Source organism: Gallus gallus, chromosome 7 (assembly GCF_016699485.2).
Source record: "Gallus gallus isolate bGalGal1 chromosome 7, bGalGal1.mat.broiler.GRCg7b, whole genome shotgun sequence".
Lineage (NCBI taxonomy): Eukaryota > Metazoa > Chordata > Aves > Galliformes > Phasianidae > Gallus > Gallus gallus.
Window position 1 is genome coordinate 25,961,656 of NC_052538.1, and position 21,745 is coordinate 25,983,400.

At 44.4% G+C, this 21,745-nt stretch overlaps 1 protein-coding gene across 2 annotated transcripts in view; it reads left to right on the forward strand.

Annotated features, from left to right (window-relative positions):
- Positions 1–21,745, forward strand: part of SLC15A2 (solute carrier family 15 member 2) — a 92,230-nt gene continuing 70,485 nt past the window's right edge. For both annotated transcript variants that reach the window (XM_025152205.3, XM_025152206.3), the window contains exons 1-2: positions 1–198; positions 2,312–2,521. The gene's annotated coding sequence lies outside the window, so the exon portion shown is untranslated. The remainder of the gene's footprint in view (positions 199–2,311; positions 2,522–21,745) is intronic.

Genomic DNA, 21,745 nt, shown 5'->3' on the forward strand with positions numbered 1-21,745 from the left:
GAGCAACACGTGGCGACGGGATACCCGGGCACAGCCTGGGCTGCTCTGGGAGGAAACACCCTTCCCAGGGCTGTGTTGGAGACATGTGAGTCTGGGGAGAGCCCAGCGAGCAGCCTGCCCCTCACCCCTTCTGCCCGAGGAGCCCTCCCTGTGCCCAGCTGCTGTCAGAAGTCAGGTGGACAGCCAGAAAAGCACGCAGTACGTTGTGGATTTCTTTCCCTCCTCCATAACTTGGGCTTTTATTCTGTGTGGACTTGTGTTTTTCAAGCAGTTCAGGGGCAGAGGAGCTGTTGTGATACATCATGCTTGTTGGCTACTGGAAAATATGGTGCTGGTGGAGTGCTGGGCATTCGTGTGCTGAAGTTTCGTGTTGTGTGGTGCTGCATGCCCTTGCAGCTCCTTGGGTTAGGCCATCCAGCAGAATGCTAATCATGAGGAAAGAAAACATACAAATCTTATTTGTGTTTCTCATCGGAGACTAGAGAAATAATGATGATAGCTTTTTATCCACTGTGACTAAGGGAAGGTGGAAGGGAAGGGGGAAAAGCTGTCCCTGTGCGTTGAACCAACAAACCCAACGAGGCAACAAGCTCATTAAGCATCTCAGGGCCCAATTTAACAGTGCTGCGAAATACCATCAGCATCACACAGCACAGAGGGTCACCTGCAAGTTACATATCTGTGTGGCACAGAGTTGCAAAAAGCCAGATGGAAGGTGCTTTGGTTGGATGAAGATGGAGGGGTGTGTGCTGTACTCGTGCACTGCTGCCATCAGCTGCGCGCTGTGGGGGGTGAAGTTGGAGCTCAGCATTGCTCTGAGTGTGAGCTGCGTGCCAGCTCAGCCACATTTCCAGGTGGGAATTGGTTTGTGTCAGGAAGGCTGGAGCTTGGTGGGCATGTTCCTGTCTGGGCTGACATGCCCACGGAGTCTGGTGAGATTTCCACTTGCCGTCTGTCTGAGTTCAGGCTCCCCACAGAGTCAGGGGGCAGAACATCCAGTCACTGCTGAGCACTGGCTGGCATTGGGCTTCTGGCAACAAGACTGACCACTCATTATGAGATTTCACAGAGCTGAAGGAGTTAGAAATAGGCAAAATGCACTGTGTCCATGTCCCCTTATGGTCAGACTCTAGATCCTTCTATGGCATTTATCTGATGGATCAAAAAGAAATTTCTTCCACACACCCTTGCCCATATTACTTCCAGCCTGCATGGAAGGAGGCAGAGTACACACAGTGATGCATTAAAGGAAGTCTCAGAAGTAGTTAGGGAGAATTGGGAGATACGCATAAATGAAGTGTGGTTTCCCAGTCAACAGAAATCAGAGGAGAAAGTCTGGCCTAGATAAACTACTGGTCTGCTGCTGTGGGAATATGTGATGAATAGTGTGGATGCTCTCACACTGCCTCTGTCAACTGCATCCTTCACTTCTGTGTGTGCAGACTGCAGGTCCTCTGCACCAAGGCTTGACTCTTATGAGGTGTGGGACTGACATCTCACACAGTGGCAGCTGTAACTGCTGCTTTTAGGCATGGCTCTGGTATTTCTAATGATTGTTCCTCACTCTAACCCCTGTGGTGGTACTTCTGTTGCAAATCAGGAAACTATGGAAATAAATCTCTTCTTCCGAAAGGTGTACTGTTGTTCAAGCAGAGAGTTGCAATGCAAGTGATCTCTTTTGCCTTGCTACTGACTTGGTGTGGCTATAGGCAAGTTATTTCCTCTGTCTAAAGAAACTTCAGGTCTCTGAAAGCCAGAGAAGCCTGTGTCTAACATGAAAGAGAGGTTGGGAGTAGAGCTGCTTGTGTAGTGGTAAAGTAAAGGAGTGTTTTGTTCTCAGTTTATTGTCTTTCATTACTTGTCACATCAAAGAAGAAAATGGCAGACACTATCAGCAGAGGGGGGAAATTCCTTTTGAGGAATAGTTAGTTCACTGAAATATACAGTTCTGTGGAAGGAAATTATTTGAGAACCTGCCTATGTTCAGTGCATTGTTTGGGCCAAAAATGAAAGGGAGAACTTTTTCAGGGAATGTTTTGCTCTGACAGCCTCAGAATGCAATGTGACACATTTTTTACAAAATGATGTTTGTTTAAATCATGACAAATTACAGGGAGGAAAGCTAGACATTTAATAGGGCGTGAAGTGGAGAAAGGCTTGAAGTTGACTGAAAAATCCTGTAAAAAAGAATCTTAAAATTTTCTGCTTGTGATTGGCATGTACTATGGGTTGTAAGCCATTGTCCAAAGCCCCTAGGTCTTCAGCATAATAAACCTGATGACAGGGCTCTCTAATCTTTTTCTTATTGCAGAGTTAACAGTTGCTGCTGCTTACAGCAACAAGGAAGAATTAGGAGTGCAGACAAGAAGCAGCTTTACCCTAAGAACTGCTTGAAGCTGATGCCTGTATCCTACAGCTGCTCAGCTGGCTGGGCTGTAGGACACCAAGTGACCCTTCAGAAGGCCTGCATGCCTTGCTTTCCCTCTCAAGTAGAAACTGGTCAGCATCAGACTCCACACAGGTATGGTGACACAGAATTTTGTGTAACTTGAATAACCCTAGGAAGGAGACCCACTTGCTAAGACAAACAGTGCCAGATTGGAGCCTTTTCCATTTAAGATAAATTGTGTTGCATTCCTGCTGTGTTCTAGGCTGTTTGAACTGCAGATAGATTGTCATTTGGAAAAGCTCCTAATGTGCAAACCTTGTCTATTTGTTAATTTTGTAATGAGCCCTAAAGCCCTGGAGAATGAGGGAGAAACCTCTGCAGCTCTTTCACAGGATCTCTGAGGTGACTGCAAGGTCCTTATGCTGGGAAACTGTAGTTGTTCTCTTTTTTTTTCCTTGAAATGGAGAGAGAGTGCTTGGTGACCAATTTAAGTGTGCTGATGGGGAAATGTAGGTATCCTTCTGTAAGGACTTAATTATGCATATTTAGGGACAAGAGTCTTAAAGTAATGGAAAACACGAACCTCATCTCCAAAGCCTGGCTCATCTGTCAAACTGTGCATGTCTGTGAAGGAGCCTCTCCTGCCTTCTGGACTGTACTGCTCTGTATCCCTGACACAGCAGCAGCAGTGATTCACAATGAGCTCTGTGAGTTGGGCTGCACATCTGTAACACTGCCAGTGTGTAGTGGGCAGATGCCACATTAGAGGAGCAAATGCTGGTCCCCTGGCTGGCCATGCAGTGGCACTGAAAGCAAAGCTAAATCCCAGAGGTGAGCTCTGGCAAGGAGTGTGCTGGTTACAAATGAGGTGCCGGATGGGCTCTCTCACCTATGCTGGGAAGACTGAGAGGAAAGGTGGAAGGAATTCATCAAGTACAATGTGCAGACCACCAGGAGATCTGCTCAGCCCTGTGCTATTTGGGAGATGGCTCTGCTAACCCAATTGCTCATGACATGCTCCTTGTGTCCTAGTATCCTAGAACATCAAGGCTGTATCCAAGGAAAAGTTAGTGCTTTGGTGCTTGCTTGGTTTGCCTTGAAGAAAGACAGAGTTCAGCTTTCCTTTCTGCAAGAGAGGTGTATTTTCATCCTTCTTTTTGTTCTCCCTTGTCTATTCCATGAATGAGATGCTGACCTTGCTCGTGAGTACATGGAGAAGCTTGAGGCAGAAGTCTTTCTAAAAGGACATAGAAAGAAAGGAGTCTGCAGCAGTAAAGGGTCTTACTGTAGCTACCAACACAGGCAAAGATTGCCTACTGATCTCCTAAATTTCAGAGTATGCACAATGCAACAAGTGGTTTGGAGCTGCTGAAGTGGATAAAATAGTTTTGCTCAGAAAACACTTGTAAAAAGGATAGTTTTTTATTAAAATCCATTTGGATCAAGAACACACAGAGGAACAATTGCATGCCCTGTTGAAGTGTGTAGTATGGGGGTTACAGCACTCATACGGGCATCAGGAAATGTGGGTGACCTGCTGTCAGGTCAACCCGGACTTGAAGAACCTCTCCCATCTCAGCTGATCTCTCCTAGTCACCAAGGTACGCATTGATTTATTTTCAGTAAGAATTTGAGAGAGCCTGGGTTTTATTCCAAAATGGGATTTTTTTCAAAGTTGCAGACATGTTTGTGGGCTGGGAGCCCACCTCCTCCTTGTACTTGTTTCAGTGGAGCAGGCACAGGAGTGGGACACAGGACTGACTGCACAGTGTATTCTGTCCCAATGGAGAAAGGCAATTAAACCCTCAACTTAATAGCTTTCTCTAGTTTCCAGGTAAGTTCTAATCGAGGAGCATTGCCCAAAAGATTTGCTGAAAATCTTGAAAAAACACGAATGCAAGTTTCCTTTCAATTTGTATTAGATATTATCGATGCAGTTACTAGGCAAACACACAGTAAGCTGAACCCCTGACCTCCTCAAATTAAGCAGTTCTCTCTGGATGAATTTGAACTAAAATAATCCTGCTGGCAAGGGAGGCTCCGGTTCTGCTTTGGAATTGCAAATCAAACGTTATGAAAACAACGTCTGTGACCTCATGCCCCATTCCAAGCATCATTTGCCTGTTCTTGTACAGAATATCCAGCATTGGTATTGCACCTATTACCCTTCTATGTATAAGGACACAAAGGGGGTGCACCAGAGCAGAGGTATTGTAGATTGCCAGTTGGCTCAATTGTCAGGTAACCCCGGACTGCCTGAGTTCATGTGCAGTATTATACAGAATATGCTTGCTGCAGTGTGTGATTATCATCTGCTCACATATCTTTGGTTGCCTCAAATCACTGTTCTTTCCTCAATATGTCTTTAAGGAATGTAGCTATTGCAACTCAACTGCCTCTGTTTTCCACCCTCTGAATGAGAAAATAGATGGATTTTGACTAGCATGTTTGGCCTTTATATCGGCAGAGGAATCATAGGGCACTAGGTCTGCTATACAGATGTGTGTCCATTCCGCAGCACATAACAATATCATTCTGAATCTACCACCTTTCAGTGAGGGGCTCAGGGTACAAGCAGAGCTGGAATAAGCCTCTGTGGAGTCCTTTGGTATTACATAAGCAGCAGGCAGAGAGTCCCTGAGACAGAAAGGGAAAGAATCGAAGTGACTAAGCTGGTCCTAAAATACAACCCAAACATTCTTGGGATGCAGAATGCAATTTTTCTTTCAAATTTATTACTAGCTCATCCTCTCTCACCAGGCAGGAAGGTACAGGCACAGACCAGCTCCCGCTGGTCACAGTCTCTCTTGCCTGTGCTTTACATCAGCATTCCCCTCACCTAGCAGGTATATTGCTTTCCTCCTCTGCTGTCTGGCTCTGATTGATACTGTCATTTGTGTATTGAAACAGCCAGAGCCTATAAATCCTTCCAAACACCCTATTATTAAAAAGACATCTCACCTTCAACTTTGGGCTGGTGAGAAGGGCTCATTGTGCTTCTGTTTGTTAGCTGTGCTTATGCAGGCAGTGTCTCCTGGGGCCAGAGATTACGCTCGGATGTGCTGTGTAATAGGGTCGGTGAGTTGGCTGCATGCGTCAAAAGAGCTCTCGAAGGCAGGCAGACCTCTCAAAGGCAGCAGCTTGCAGAAAGTGAAATTTTTACAGCTGTACTGGGAGGGCTGGTCACATGTGGTGGGCATTTGTGACTGCCAGGTGATACCAGCCCAGGGAATCGTTTATTCCCTACCTATGGTAAAGATAGTTGTAAAACCAGAGACTCTCCTTAGCCAGCATTAAGGCTGTCTCACTAAGGTGCTCTGCCACTTTGGGGACAGAAACTGCCAACATGCACAAGGCAAGCACTGCCTTGAACTGGTCTTCAGGTTTCTCAGCCTGCTCCTTCCTGTGTCCCAGGGATCCTGCATCTGCAGGGGAGGGGAAGCATGGACCAGCCACACACCAAGCCTACAGACCATGCTCAAAGACTCCTCCAGGATGAGTCAGATCCATACAGATACGGCACTATTGATTGTCTACTCTATATCACCTCTGAAAAAAATAATGCTGAAATACAAATGTCCCTCTCTGCCCAATTGGATGGAATCTTCCTACGTTCTGGAGATTTCTTTCCCATTTTTTATTATTTCTCCTCAGGCTGAAGGGTCTGGTTTAAGGCCAGCGTAATAACTATCATAACTTTGTCAGGCTGACACATCAGTATGGTGCCAATCACAGTTATAGAGACCCTGGGACCACTTCATCACAGCAGCTTCACTCCAAGGCTCCTTTTAATCTGTCCTAATAAAATTTAAATGACAGTAGCTGTTCCAGTCATGAACCAAGAAAAGCCTCTCATATTATTTCCTCCCATTTTTTTCAGTGTTGGGTTCTCCATTTTATATTGACTAATTTATATGTGAGAGCCGACATCCTCTGGAGCTGGCAGCGTGTGTTTGAAAGAAGTGGCGCTTCTGTTTAGTGCCTCTTTTCTTAGCAGATAGGCTGTTTTCAAAGCAGCATGGGAAATTGTATAGTTGGGCTGTTGCCACCCTCTTCAGAATCCAGGCAGAATTTTCTGATGCTTATGGGTGGTTTTGACCAGGAACAGTTACTGAGCATGGATGTGGACTTGGCTGTCAGCAGTGTGGCTTTCTTGTGGTGCTGAGGAGCCAGCCTGCCTTTCAGCCCTATGTTAAGTGAGGAGACCCAGCAGCTCCTATCCCGCTTTTACTTTTCTCCTCTCCCCAGAGGAAGATAGTAGAAAGAGAACTTTAAAAAATCTGCATAGCTTTTTCACTTTAAACACGAGTGGCATTAGATGAGCTGTCTTGCTAGGAAAAGGCCTTGGACTGTAGGGCAATTTGCAGTGGCTTTTAGTTCCTGCAGGCTGCACAGTCTATAGACATAGACTTGCCTCTGTGGGGGGAAAAAAACAACAACAAAAAACAAACAAACAAAAAACCTATTTGGCAGTATGATTCAAGCCACAAAAGTCAGTCTCAGCCTTCCTGAAGTGTGAGGGGTCAGGGAGCTGTTTGGAAATCCTGTGGCTTGAACCTCAGCGCTATTTCTAGCACTGAACACACTAGGACTGGGATCGTGCCCATGTCTTTTTCTTAGTTTTCATTTAACCCGTTGTTGGCTGCTGTGTTGTACTGCTTTTCAGATCACCAGAGAGCAACTGATCGTGACTGCAGTGATTGGGAATGCATATAATCCCTGGTGGCTGCAGAACCCATCCTACTCCATCAAAACACCATGCTCAGCATAGTTCAAGCAGATACTTTTCACCTGAAATGTTCCTCTGTCTGCTCGTAGCAGAAAGCTGGAGAATGACCAGGATCATTAAGGCTCTCAGAGGCCTCAGGGAATGAAGATGGATGCTAGCATAGGAAGGGTGTCAATCTACCGGGGCGGATGCTGTCCCAGTACACATGTCACATGAGAAAAGCTTGTGAGTCAGGGTTCTGTGCTATGGGTTGGGCGAGGGTAGGATTTCTAACCCAGACCCCAGGCTTTGCTAAGTTCCCATCAGAAGGCTATGCTGGCAACATGTGAATACAAACCATGTGCCAAGAAGATAGGATATGAGCACTGCTGACCATTCTCCCCTCAGTTAATGTCATCCCCAGGTATATTGGCACTGTTCTGGTAGACCAGCTCCAGCTACTGCACCAACACAGCTCTCCCCTTCAGCTTTAGGACTTTTTTTCCTTTCTTTTAGCAATTGACCAGCTCACAGATGTAAGTTAAGGGCAGTGAATTATAATCAAGGCATTTTCCATCTCCATTCAGAATGCATGGCAGGGAAGGCGATATGTAGGGTTTTATTAATACTGAAGTGGTAAAATGTCACCGTCTCTGCGGTACGAGCAAAACTTGATATACATGAGTATAATAGAGATCAGATTGAGACCCTCAGACTTCAGTGTCAAGGGCCTGCAGGAATGTGTTGCATTTTCTTCCCTACTGATGAAAATGAAGTCCTGGGGGAAATGAGTTGTTTGGTCTCATCTGAATTCTTTTTGGAACAGCGTTGCCTTCAGAAACTCTAAGCAGCAGTCTGTGCCTCTCTTCTTGTCAGTCTCAGCTGGAAAGACAAAGAAATGGATGGGCTGGGAACAACATTTCTGGCATCTCAGCCATCCATGTTATCTCATTTAACTACAAGAGAGATTGTTACTGGAAGCATCTGTTTGTCGTGTCTGTGTGGAGAAAGAGGTAACATTTAGAAGACAGAGCATGCATCCAAATCTCTGTTGCTTTTTAGGGCCAATTCCAAACAGACTGACTTGAAGGAGGTGACATTTTTTGGTTACATTTCCTGTCTTTATACAATATTCAGTATCCTTCCATCAAGCTACATTTTTCTGCATGACTATTTTGTTCAGACTGTTCAAAACCAGGTTGGATGGGGCTTTGGGCAACCTGATCTAGTGAGACTCTTCCCATGACAGGAGTGTTGGGACTGGATGATCTTCAAGGTGTCTTCCAACACAAACCATTCTAGGATTTTGTGATACCATGACTTTATGATTCTGTGATTCTATGATTCTGTGATTCTAACGTAAAGGGAGCCTCGATCCTTTTGCCTGTGAAGATTGCTTTGTTTAGATAGTAAGATAGCTGTTCCGACTGCTGCTGCTGTAGGAGACAAGAAGGTAAACCCTGTATATGGGTGCTGGGTAGCTGGACAGTCCTGAGCCACTTCAATTCCCAGTGTCTCAGTGGTTCTCACCTGTTTTTTTGTTTCAGGAATCTTCTGGATTCCTTTTATCCCATGCTCCTTTTCTAAGACTATCTGTCCTTCAAAGATCTTATGATGTGGCAGGCAGTACAGTGACCAAGATGATTTCCTTTGGGTGGATCATTCCTATCACTCCTGCCCTAGTTACTTGAGAGGATCTCTGCCTCTTCCTCTTCCCTGAGGCGTATGTCTGAAAAAGCTATAGAGAGTGTGGAACTGGTTATTGTCCACTATTTAAGACATGAGCCTGAGCTCTGTCTCTGAAAAATAGGTGTGTTGAACAAGTCCCTTTCCTTTTCTGCACATCTGGCTTTCCTTTGAGACAAAACATTCAAAAATGCATCCCACAGGAGCAGCCTGCTTCATTAGGAATTGAGAAATACATTGCAATCTGAGAATAGATTACTTTTGAGAGGCACAAAGTGTTTCAGATTCCTTGAGAGCTGCCTCTCTCTGCCAGTAGGTGTTCTTGCCCCACTCTACATTACAAATCTGGCTCCCCATCTGTCTCCCCAAGGACAACCTTATTATCACTAAGGGAGAAAGAAAATGACAGGTCTGATACGATTTTTTTTTGCAGCAGAGAGTCTGAGTAGTTCAGGGGCTGTTTTCTGGGTGGATAAGGACCTCAATTCTCATTTTCAAGGGACCAAATCCTTCTCAGCTGAATCTCACCCATCTAAAGATTTTACAAGGTGCCTAGAGCTTACTGGAGACTGATGTTACCCAAGGACACTTTCTCTTGTCTATAGCTTTTTGGTTGATCACTTAAGAACATAATAAACAGTCAGTTCTGAAGCCTTGCAAACCTCGAAGGGGGTAACCAAGGCCCAAAAGGTTACAATAATTTCAGTGACATCCTTTTAAACCCCTTTCTTTTCTCTTACTGCATTTTAAATCATGTGCCTCTCTGTCTGCCTTTTAACATGTATAAGTTGGTTACAGTTTCTAGCATAGAGCAACCAAAGTTCTGTTTAGGGGAGACTGGTGTATGAATCATTACCTGCAAAGCTTGCAGTTAAATAGTGGGTTATAGTACTAATTAAGGTAAATGTCATAGCAAGAGCATGCTGACGTTGTTGGAATTAATGGCCCAGAGCATTACTACTTAGCACACCTTTTGAAGTTAATGGAATTGTATTAATTGGGATCTTGGAGGGACTGAGGGACACAGAGTACATCACTCCTGAGCAGCACCTCTGTTATTACATTAAGTCTGGAATAGCATCCAAGTTCCTGCTGCCATTTGTGCTCCCCTTGCACAGCCATTTCACAAATGGATGGCTCTGACGAGGCTCGGGGGAAGGTTGTTTGGTCCTAGGGTAAAAGGTGAAAAGCTCTGTTCCAGTTGCGGCTGCAGAGAGTCACTCTGCTTCAGAAACCAGAGCTGAGAACTGCCAAACTGCCACTGGCACAACCCTGAGGGAACAGGGAAGTAGGATCAAAAATATTCCGTGCTCTTGTCCCCAGGTCTGGTTCTGCATGTCATCCTCCCCTGCTCTGAGCTTGTTCCAGGCAAACACAACCCAGGGTATTGCTACAAAGCACGGTGTGAGAGCATTAAAAAATAACAGTGTCTGTCAGAGATATTAAGTGCTTTGGGGTATTTGTCAGCTGCTGTAGCAGTGAGACCCATGCGGTGGTCAGACCTGAAGCCAGTACAAAATTAATTTTGACATAGCAAAAATTGGTTCATGGAGGGCACCTGCTTTCTTTGGGAGACAAAGCAAAACAGCTGAGAAAACGGATGCTTTTCACTGGAAAACCTGAACTCAAAACTTTTAATAGAATGCTTTGTGCAGTTGGGGAGAAGGAAAAAAAAACAAAAAACCAGCAGTTTTCTACTGAGAATTTTGATTTCAGACCAGAATGTTCTCGTTTTCATCCACATTTTCCACTGGGGGAAATAATTTTTAAGCAGCTTTCATACAAAGTAATTAACCACAGACAAAGAGGAGATGATTTCAGAAGAATAGGAACACATACTATCTCTAGATAATGACATTAAATCCGTTATGCACAGGGAATGGAAGTTATTATGGCAATGTAGAGTGGCTGTGCTATTTTATCTTTGTCCAGTTCAGATTTGGAAAAAAGATACTTAGCTATAATATAGCACTTTCTCTGTATTAAGAAGAGTGCAATTATTAATGGTCCTTCACATTACCGGGATGTAGGTTCACAATTACCGTTGACTACATTTACAGACTTCCACATTATCTCCTGGGTTAACACTGGGAAATTTTAATAATTGCTTGAACTGATGATGATTTGATGTCAGCTTAATCTCCCTCTGCACAGAAGCTGGAACAACAGCATGTCTGGGCTGGAGCTGCCCACATGGGAAGTTCCCTGTCAGATCCATGCTGTCCTCTTTTGCTGGGAGGCCTGACTGCTATATCCAGAGCTCAGCAAGTATGGTGCTGGTCTGCAGTTGGGCAGGAGCTGGAGCACATGAGCCTTAATTCTGCTACAGACTTGCTACCTGATGTTTGGCACATCTCTTACTGCTAAGCATGCTGTATCACAGCCTGTAACTGGCTACAGAGTTTGCCAGCAGAAAGTCCCTGTGTTCGGGATAACTTCTTTCAGGACTTCTTACTCTGACCTTTGCTTGCAGAACTGCTCTGCTCCCAGGCAAGCACGAAGTGCTCCTTGTTGTTTAAATCTATTGCAGTTCTGTTTGAATTGAAAGATTCCTCTGTTCCTCAGCGGAGTGTGTTGTAAAACAGTCTGTGACATTTGTTAAATGGAGAACACATAGGGCAAGGACTCCATCAGCTCCGAGGAGACAGTGAGTAATGGTTTCTTAATGTCTGAGAGCTTTAAAGCTACTATAATATTCTTCAAAGTCAAGATAGCGTGGTGGGGCCCTGCACTGCTATCCCATGTTCAGGGGCAGGCCATCACTGAGTGTGCAGTCACTCACCATTCTTCAGCAGCAGCTATGCAGAGATGAAGGAATTAGCTGCTGTGCAACATGCATCACAGAGGAGACAGATTTATTATTTACTTGCAAGCGTGCCTTTACCACCCATCACTCAGCTTGTTACCCATGCCTGCTAGACACTGCTCTGCACTTCCAGTTGTGTCTACTCTGCCCTCTTTCTGACACAAATCAATATCCTAAGGCCCAGTACATTTTGGAAGGAGGTAGAAGGTGCATAGCCTTCACTACCAAAGGGTGAGTGTTAGGGAAGCGCTTGCCTGTGATCAGATGGAAACCTGCAGTACAAGCTGGGTGAAGATCTTCTTGTTTTGGATCCCTTAGGCCTCTTACCTCCATCCAAGGTCTTCTTTTTGTGCCTTGGGCATAGCCTTCTCTGACTGAGGACCACACATGTGGAGGGCTTGGAAGAAAGAGTAGGGCTGTAACTAGTTTATGAGTCTTGCATTTAGTCTCTCCCTTCATATGCATAGTTCTTGAGCTAAGGAGATGAGGCTGTCCTGAACACATTAGGGCATGCAAGTCTCTCCTGCAGCCATAATTACCTCTTCTCCCATGCACAGAACAGGGCTGAGCCAATTGACTTCATCTGTCACTGATATACAAAGATGCATATTAACACTATCAGAAACTTGGTTAACCACTGTGTGGTAATGAACTGCGCATTTTTAGCTTCAGAATCTCTGGGATAGTCTGAAGCAGAGTGATAATTTACGTCCTCAAAGCTGTTATTTACAAGCAGTCATGTTCCTCATCTTCCTGTAGACAAATTGAAAGAGCTGTAAATTTGCCACATACAGTCCCTTGAGTTAATGCTTATGGGAAATGTAACACAAAACATTCATTTGTCCTGGAAAATTGAGCCTGAACAGTACTACCAAGGAAATAGGTGCAAAACCTGAAAATAGGTGGACATACTCTACACAGTCTTTACTATAAATAATTTACTGCCCATACAGACACAACAGAAGAAGCAGGAGGGAAATTAGGTCTCCTGAGTGGCAGTTCACCTTATTAATCACTGCCACTGGTGACTATTTAAGTACTAATTAGAGGCTAACTGTGGGTCATGAGAAATGAACCAGCTACCAGATAGGCATGATAGCATTGGACATTTATTCCCTTACTGATTATATAGATCTGAAATTACGTCCCCAGCTTTTAGTAAGCGTAGGACTATTGACAATTTAGGGTTGATCTGGAAAACAGCTCTGCCTTGTTTCTAAGGAAAAAATCAAGTGTGTATGTATGTGGGAACACAGGCGTTACGTGAGATAAGGTACAAAGTGTGTGGGAAATGAGGTCTTTGAATATTTGCACTTCTTCCTTTCTGGACACCTTCATGAGGGCTGTGTTGTTCAGTAAGGCTCACCCCACACAGAAACATTTGTAAGAGCAGAGACTGGTGATGGTCTGTTCTTTTCCTTTGAAAATAAACCAGTGTTTTGGCACCATAATTCCCCAGCACTTGTGGCTTACCACCCAGAAACCTGAGTTTAAGGAAGAGGTGCAATTGCAGCTATTTTCTGTACTGTGTCTCACTTCCCTGCAAGTTGCCCAGGCTTGAGTGAAGTTGTTATGGACCTGCAAGAAGGAATAGCCAGTTCTTCCATGAACTGCCTGTGCAAAGGAAGAGGCCAAGCCTCTATAACAGCTTTGTGACCTAGTTTCTCCTCTCCCACCATCGCAGTCCTGTTTCCTGCTGTGAGTGGAAAGCCTCAAATACAGTGAATCCCAGTGTGCTCTGGCTGATGGGCAGAGCTACTGGCAGGATCCTATAGTCCCAATCAGAGGCTAGGGCATGAGCCTTCCTGTAGTCCTGCTGTAAGGCTGCCATGCAAAACACATCTTTTCTTTCTGCTTGGCTGTTATAATGAATTAGAGGGAGAAGTCTTTACCCCTTTGTCCAGGGCTACCTGAAGGTAAGCAGATTGCCAATTCCTCCATGCTCTGCATCTGCCTATTTTGCTGTGTGGCCTTGGATCAGCCAAACCTAGAAACTCTGAAGTGCCCAATGAAATGGGGCCTGATGGGGTCATGGCAGCCGTTGCATAGTCCTGGGGCTGGCAGGGCATCTGCTTGCCTGGCTGTTCCTCCAGTCCTGCTTGAGTATCTCAGTGCTGTGCTAATACAGTAGGAATGTGTACTAATACTAATCAAAACATGTCTTCCATTGTGATCCTTTGCTAGCACTGCTGGATGTTTTAAAATACCTTCTTAGACCTGATGCTCTCTGACTGCTATCTTCATTTCCCTCACAGCAGCTAGGTGCATTTTCTCTTTTAAGTGAGTATTTCAGAAATCTGGAGGTGGTGAATACTCTATATTTTCCAGAACCACTTCTATTACTGTCTGCACATTATCTAGCCCTTTCCCAACCAGAGATATAGACCCTGTCACAGCACTGGGCCCCTCCCTCCCTTCCCTGCAAAGAAGCAGGAGGAAAAAAATTGCTTCATAAATTCCCCTATTTCATCACCCGCTGACTCCAGTTTGCCTCTGTGATTTTACTGGAGTAATTGTCTTGTTTACTTTCTGTCTGGTGCAGGTTTGTCCACAGTGCCCTGCGCTTTCTGTGAGCCTCTTTGTAAGTCTGATACTCAATATCTCTTTCTGGTTCCTTAATAATCCTCCTAACTCATTCTCTTTTTTTTTTTTTTTTATAGGACTTCTGGTTCCCTTGCTAGGTAGTTCATATCTTTAATACAATTCTTTTTATTGCCTGTACTCCTCTTTACCTTCTGGCCTAAACACATTGGCCTCTAATGCCTTGGGTTTTGCTCCCAGTCTAGACTCTGTAATTAACACTGAGCTCTCAGCAGGTGGAGCAGTAATTTTACAGAGTTGCCCATGGACCTGTGCATGTGAGAGAGCATCCAGGGGCAGAGCCCTGGTTTCTCTGTTCCTAAACTGCCTCTGCCATGGATGCTCCAAAGGCCTCTCCTACACAGTGCCAGAGCAGCTTTCCTTTTCTGCGGCCTATTGTTTTTTCCATAGCTATAACTAATCCCCACTTGGACAAGCATGTGAAGTGTGATAATGTATGTGCACAGTTTCTTTTGCTCCGGCACCAGGAACAAATCCAAGCAGGATTTCACCCCACATCCCAGTCTTCAGCATGCGCACACGTCAGAAGTGACGCAGTCCCTCCCTATGAACCACAGCTGGGGTCCGCTCCATACAGCGTGGCTTGGGGGTGCTAAGCTGTGTAAATGGCAAAAAGACCCTCATCCAGTTCAGCATCACTCCCACTGCTGCCTGTGGGTTCTGCACAGCAAACTGTGCTAAAAAGAGAATAAAGACCACAGATCAGTTTTCTCCTAAACTCTGACAGAGAACTTTTCCTCTGATCAAAACATCGGCTTATGTCCACATGAGTATCTGTACATGCAATGCAGAAATTCTTCATCTGCACACAGGACTGTTAACAGGAAGGGAACATCTTCACAGGCAGCTTGTTAACTGTGTGAAAACAGCAATAGTTTCTCTTTCACTTTGCTGAGCCAAAATTAAGTGCTTTTCTTGCCACCTAACTTCCTGTCTTCCTTTTTTCTGTGTCACTAACAAGCAGGATAACTTTCTGCTGAGGGCTCAAGAAAGGCCAGATTGCTGAAATATTGTGGAGTTCTTCAAAAAGGCAAAGATCTTGAGGGACAATTATGGCTTTTTTTATAAAGCCAAAAAGTTATGCCAGTATGACTCCATCTTCCTGCTGCTCAGAAGTTACAGAGATGCTTTTAAGGCCTTACAAATGCTGGTATGTGCATGCTGCATCTTGTGTCTAGTGTTGCTCTGCCTTATTGCTTGAAGTTTGAAGCACCAAAGCTTGTATTGAAGTGGAGGGGACTAAGACCAAGTAAGACATAAAGACAGGATTATGCAGTAGTTACGGTTCTGGCATAACTCAAAAGAACATGAGGATTTTTGTTTTAGAGAAGAGAATGGCACTGAAAACTCCTGGGTTCTTTTGTATTCAAAACCAAAGCATGCCAAGCAAACCTAATTGCTTTTTTTCCTGGGTACCATTACAAAAATTAATAGATGTAGGTAAGAACACAGCATGAAACACTATGGAATAAAATGTGGAATAAAGAATTAAGGCACTGTTTTATGAGATGTTAGAAGCAAGCAAAATTAATTTTGGTTGGCTGAGATGTAAATGCTACCCGAGGCCTCAGAGACACGTTTCAGATTGCTAGAATATAAAATGCATATTCCTGTCTTGAAAGGATATGCATGTGGTATTGGTTGCTGTGATTATTTATTTATCTGTATATTTGTTCTACCCTGCTGGAAGAGACAAAACAGAAGTGGAGAGTGTTCTGAGCAAGCCCTCTAGCCTGTGTTGCAGCAGGATGTTGGCAAACAGCTTCCTGAGCCTGCTGGTGCAGCAATCCTCTGCCCTACCTGCAAGCCATTTAAATGTAGGCTGAGAAAACTGCATCTCCTCCTATGAAAGGGGTCAGAGATGGGGGGATGAATTGCTTGCTATTGCTTGCTATGCTATGGGTGGATGAAGTGCTGGTCTTTTTGCAGTAGAGGGACTGTCCCAGTGAGCGGGCTAGACCACAGGTACAGCTTGTGGGTAGTTGAGAAATGAGAGGCATTGCAGAGCCCTTGCAGGGATATTTAGTGTCAGTTACCCAGTCACTTTCAGACTTAAAGGCTCTGGGAATCACTTATAGTCTGTAGACAATACCTTGAGTGCAGCAGGAGGTAGGTACGAATGTCACTCATTGCAAGTAGCTGAAAATACATGCTCCTTGGTACTGGAGAAAAAATATTTTCATATTTTCAATTTTGGGGATTTGGGGAATAAAATGGTAAGATAAAACCCAATCATTTTGATTTCCCTGTTGGTTTTCATCTTTGGATATAATATATGTTCTGACGTCAGTCACAAGAGCTGCTGGCTGTGGAGTTAATACAGCACAGGGCCTCGCAGCACAGCACATCAGTGAACCTGTGCAGCCTCTGTTTTGAGTATCTGTGGTAATATTGGCTGCACCTGAGTATGCTCTGGGAGGGAAAGGAAGACAAGAATCACAGGGAGACAATCCTTTTTGAAAGGATTATTTTCTGTTTTTCATTCTCTTTTTCAAAATCATCCTTATTGTCTTCAATTCCCAATTCTTCACCAGTTTCAGAAGACTTAATTAAAAGGTCGTATTCATCTCTGTCTTTTGCCCTAGATAGCTTCTGTTTCCACTTTCAAGAGAAGCTAGAATTCCCTAGTGAGGATAAATGGGGAAAGTATTAGACCAAATTGAGTAAATGCAGTTTCTGTGGAATGCACAGAGAATGAAAGCATATGTAGAAATCACATCTCCTGACAAGACTGTTCAGGCAAGACATTAGTCACAGGCTGGAAGTCAAATGGTTTCCTGAATAGCATCAGGGAAGAGTAGCTATCATCAAATGACACATAGCAGTAGGACACTTTGGGGCAAATTGCTTAATGCATATGCATTTCAGCTTAACTCTCTGTGAAATAAGGACAACAAAGTGTTCAGTCGTCCCAAAATGTAAATACGTGGGGAAGATAATAAGTTCTCTAGACATGAAATGATACATCAGAGTGTGCTGTGCACTGAAGCTTACACGCTGCTACCTGTTCTTGACAAACATTCTATTTCATATTGTGATATAGGGAAGCATCTACTTATCATCATGATTAGTTTCCCCTGAGTTCTGACTTAGGGGTATAGTCCTAGTTGTGCTAAGTGCTCTGATACATTTCAATGGAATTGCTGTACTCTGACCACATTCTATACTTTCTGTACTTCTGACCAGTCTGAATGTCGTATACGTACTTTTCCATGCGTGCCCTTATGTGCATACATGGTGGAAATTTAAGCAGGATACGTTATGTTACCCCACAAACATAAGTTATTAAAATGTGAACTTCGTAGTTAAAATTGCAAAGCCAATTTCCCTCATGTAGTAATGTTCCCTCTATTTAATAAGGCAATTCGTTGATCTGAAGCAGCAAATTATACTTTTTGAACATTTAAGTAATACTTCCACTTGGCTTCCAGTTTATGAGGCAATTTAATATTTCCCTGGGCTCACTAGTGCTGACTGTACAGAACTTCTGGTGCTGGACATTTATTCAGCATAGAAGCTTAAACAAAGTTATTGCTATTTTATGCACAATATGGGAACAGCATTTCCTTTTAGAAATCTCCACTTTGCCCAGCTACCACCAGCACCATTGGAATATGCCCAATTCTGGAAAAAAAAAGAAAAAGAAAGAATAGATCCCAAAAGAATGGATCTGTCCAAGAGAGCTGCGTTAAAGGAAGCCAACACCAGGAACAGGCCAGATGGTGCCAGATTTCTAAGCCAGCCTGACCTTCTTGTCCTGTCTTCAAAGGCAGCAAAGGACCCAGTGTCTCCCCTGAATAAAGGGGAGAACACAAACATAGGAATCAAGTGCATTGAGAAAAACTTATTTCAGATAGAGCCACTGAACGAGAACTTGTGGTATTTCTGTGTTGAAGCCTAAGTGAAGAACATATTTTTCTGTCCCTAAAGCTGTTTTGGTTTTCCATTTATGTCTGCTTATCTAACAAAAGATACTACTGCTCTCTAAAAACCTTCCTTTGCCTGTATCTTTAGACCATGGCCACCAAGATCATCACTGCTGGAGTCCTTGCAGTGCTGGCAGCAGAAGACTTCTGGCCCATCCTTTGGCAGTCATGGTTGCTGAAATCTATCAGGACACTGCAGCAGATTTCTGGAAGACTGAAATATCTCTTTTGTAATATTGTATGTTCCAAATGGATCTTTCTTCAGCTAAAAGCCCTTCCTAGCATGGAAACAAAAATGTGGTTATTCCAGGACATTTCTGAACATTGCTGAGAAATTTCCTTTAGGTGGCAGCAGGAGTACAAAAATATTCAGCCTCTTGGATACTTTGGTCTGCTACGGTAGAGTGGCTGTGTGCTGAACATAAAGGCAGTTTTACAACCCTTGCACAACCTATTAAACTTTTCTCTCCCTCTTTTTTTTTTTTCTCTTTTTCTTTTTCTTGCTTTTTTTTCTTTTTTTTTTTCCTTCCCATTTTAGAACACCTTGCTGATGAGCAGAAGTCATGAATCAGTATCTCCTCACTTGTCTGGCCAGTCCTTCGGGTCTCTGTGTAACAGCTATGTGGGGACTGTGTGGACACTTAACAGAATGTGGAAATGATGCAGTCCCTGCCTAGGGGATCTCAGTCTGGACTTGGTATTGCTTACACATAACATTGCAATGGAGCGTGAAAGGCAAGGAGGTACAGAGGAGAATGCTCAAGATCACAGTGTTACTTGTTCACCCGCTTTACAAGTTGAGGCAAAACTATCAATATGCCAAATGTAATTGCAGTAGAGCTGCTAAACTTTGCAGAATTCCCTGTCTCTGAGGTGGTCTTACTGCTTGCTTGTCTTCTGGGAAACCAAAGGGTATTTGTCTGTTCCTCCCTGTATCTTCTGACTCTTTCTTCCTTCAGGCTTCTTACGGTCTGCTCATGAGACAGAGAAGACTTCCCAGTGGAAATTGGCATGCCTAAGGGTCTCTTGGGAAGCAGAAAGGAGACCTGGAAGGACTGGTCCTCTGAACTCTGTAGCATGCCATTCAGGCACTTCCAGCCAGCTGGAAATAAGCAGGAGCTCTCAGTACTGCTGAGGGAGACCAATCTCAGACTAGGTGGGCATTGGGCTCGTGGGAGTCAAGGCAGGGGCAGGTCTACAGCTGTTATTTCTCCCTCATTATTAAGTAAGTGAATGATGTGAGGTCTAACTGGGCTTCCATGGCTTAGGACCTCAAGTAATTGCTCATATGTTGTCCTGCAAGAGTCTTCTCTGATTTCTGGACTGGCTGGTCTCTGATTCCTTATTATTCAGTGATGCTTGAGAGAAGAAATAGTGTTTCCCTATATGCTGGGCTCATGCTTCCTCAAGAGTTCTCATCTTTTTGAAGAGCAAGCAGATACACCTGGTCTATACAGTCACTATACAGCAGTGATTTGCTGAAGCTGCTGGCTTGGTGGGATCTGTTCCAGCATCCTAGCATTCTCTGTCATGCTCAAACCTCCTTCCATTCATCCTGTCAATGAACAGCTACCATTGCCTCACACCCTCCTGGAGTCTGGCCATTTATCCAGCTTTTATGGTGAGTAAATAATATGTTCAGTTATATGTCTGGAAATAAGGTTCTGTACAAATTCCTAGGGCAATCAATATACACAGTCGTTTTATGTTAGAAATAGCTTGTTTCAAACGGCCATATATATCTTTATTATACTGTAAATTCACACACTGTCACTGGAAGCCACGTATGCCTTATTACCCAGCCTTGGTTGCAGAGCAAACCCCTTACCCTCTTCTCTTTCCAAGCCCCTTTCTCTCTCCTCCTGTCTGCTTGGCTCAAGGCTTAGGACTTAACTTACCTCTCCAATGCACTGCAAAATCTTCTCCCTCCCCCATTTTTTTTTCTTCCCTAGAAGATCCCATTTTGCAGCCTTCTCTCCCCATAAAAAAAAGCAAAAAGGAAAAAGGAGGCTTCAGATGTTCATACCCTATAGTCTTACTACTTTAGGTGTGTTTTCTCTGACAAAAGTTATTTATATGGTAAAAACACTGAGAGCTCCCAGCCAGCACTGAGCCCCATTCCTTTGGGCACTGTAACCACTGCACAGAGTGGCTTTAACCTCAATGTGCCACCACTTTTATCAGAGGTCACCTGCATCTTCTGGTTAAGGTCTCCTGGTCCCAGCCAGGAGAGCCGGCTCTGGTCCCAAAGGACAAGGTGCATATTGCTGTGAACATCACCTTCATGTGCCAGGCAAGGGCCTGAAACCCCCTTGAAACCCGAATGTAGGGTCAGCATTGCTAGTGTAAGGAGCAGAGCTCTATCCAAAATCCAACATGACCCTGCAAAATGAAGCCATAGCCGGAGCAATGGGCATGTCCTCTGCTGGTGCAAAGCACTGCAACCTGATTGATTTGAGGGCCTTTCACTGAGTATGTCACCAGAAGTTCCTTCAAAGGAGTCTTGAGAGAAATGTTTCTCCCCTGGTCTCCCATTAGCTTGCCTGTGGTTATATGTCTGCAGTGTGCTATCAGCATGGAGCTTGTTCACAATAAAAAGAGAGGAGAGAGACTGCTGTTCATCTTATTGACCGCTTATTCACTTCTTTAAAAGTAATTAGGAGTTTAATCAGAGTTTCTATGGATTTTTGGGGGAATCTGTAATTAAAATCTACACAGTCCCCTTGTATTATATACTTAACTTTCTCCCAGAGCTGCTCAAATATTCTCACTTCCCCTAATGGAAACTGTCAAGTGCCCACCATAAAAACGAGCAGCTAAGGAAAGGGCCGTCAGCTCCTACATTTTCTTGTTAGGGGAGGTCTGATGGGCACTCAGCAGCCTGAGCTTCAGGTTAACGGACCTGGTTGACTCCAAGCTGTTTTTTCTAATGAATAGAGATGTTTCTTTTCATCAGCATTAGGAATGTGGTGTGTGGAGGAGGGGGGGGGAACGAAAAAGGAAGAAATAAAAAGCCATCTCACTGCATAGGGATGGAGCCAGTCTCTTGATAAGCTTTCAATTACGAGCAGATTAAAATTAGGTTTATCTTCTTCTGAAAATGGCAATGACGTTAATATAATAATACAATTTAATAACTTAATAGCCTGGTGGGAAGTGACTCATCCATGTTGGAAAGATCAGAGTTTTGCTGCCTACTTCTGGGCAGGTTGGTTCTGCCTTCCCCTTGCTGTATGGGCTTGCTGTCAGGCAGGCAGTTACAGCCTGGTGGCTTCAGCTCCTGACAGGGGAGATGGTGATGGGCTCTGATTTGCCTGACACACAAATGTCTTGATAATTTGTGTGTTGGGAAGACAGCTAGGGTTAACCTTGAGCGCCTGGCCCAGGCCAGCAGCCAGAGACCAGTGGTGTCCAGTTGCCCTGAGGGATGGTGACAGCCTGAGGCAAAGGCAGAGGTTGAGTCCCTGTGGGATCCCATGCTCAGAGCAACTGGTGCCCAGGAGCAGCAAGCGTCACTTGCTGACATGCAGCACAGCACACAGGCACAGCCCTGGAATGTGAGTGTTTGGATCACCTTGGGATCTGGCAGGGCCAAGGCCTTCAGGGGTATCAGGACAGTTGGTTGGGAT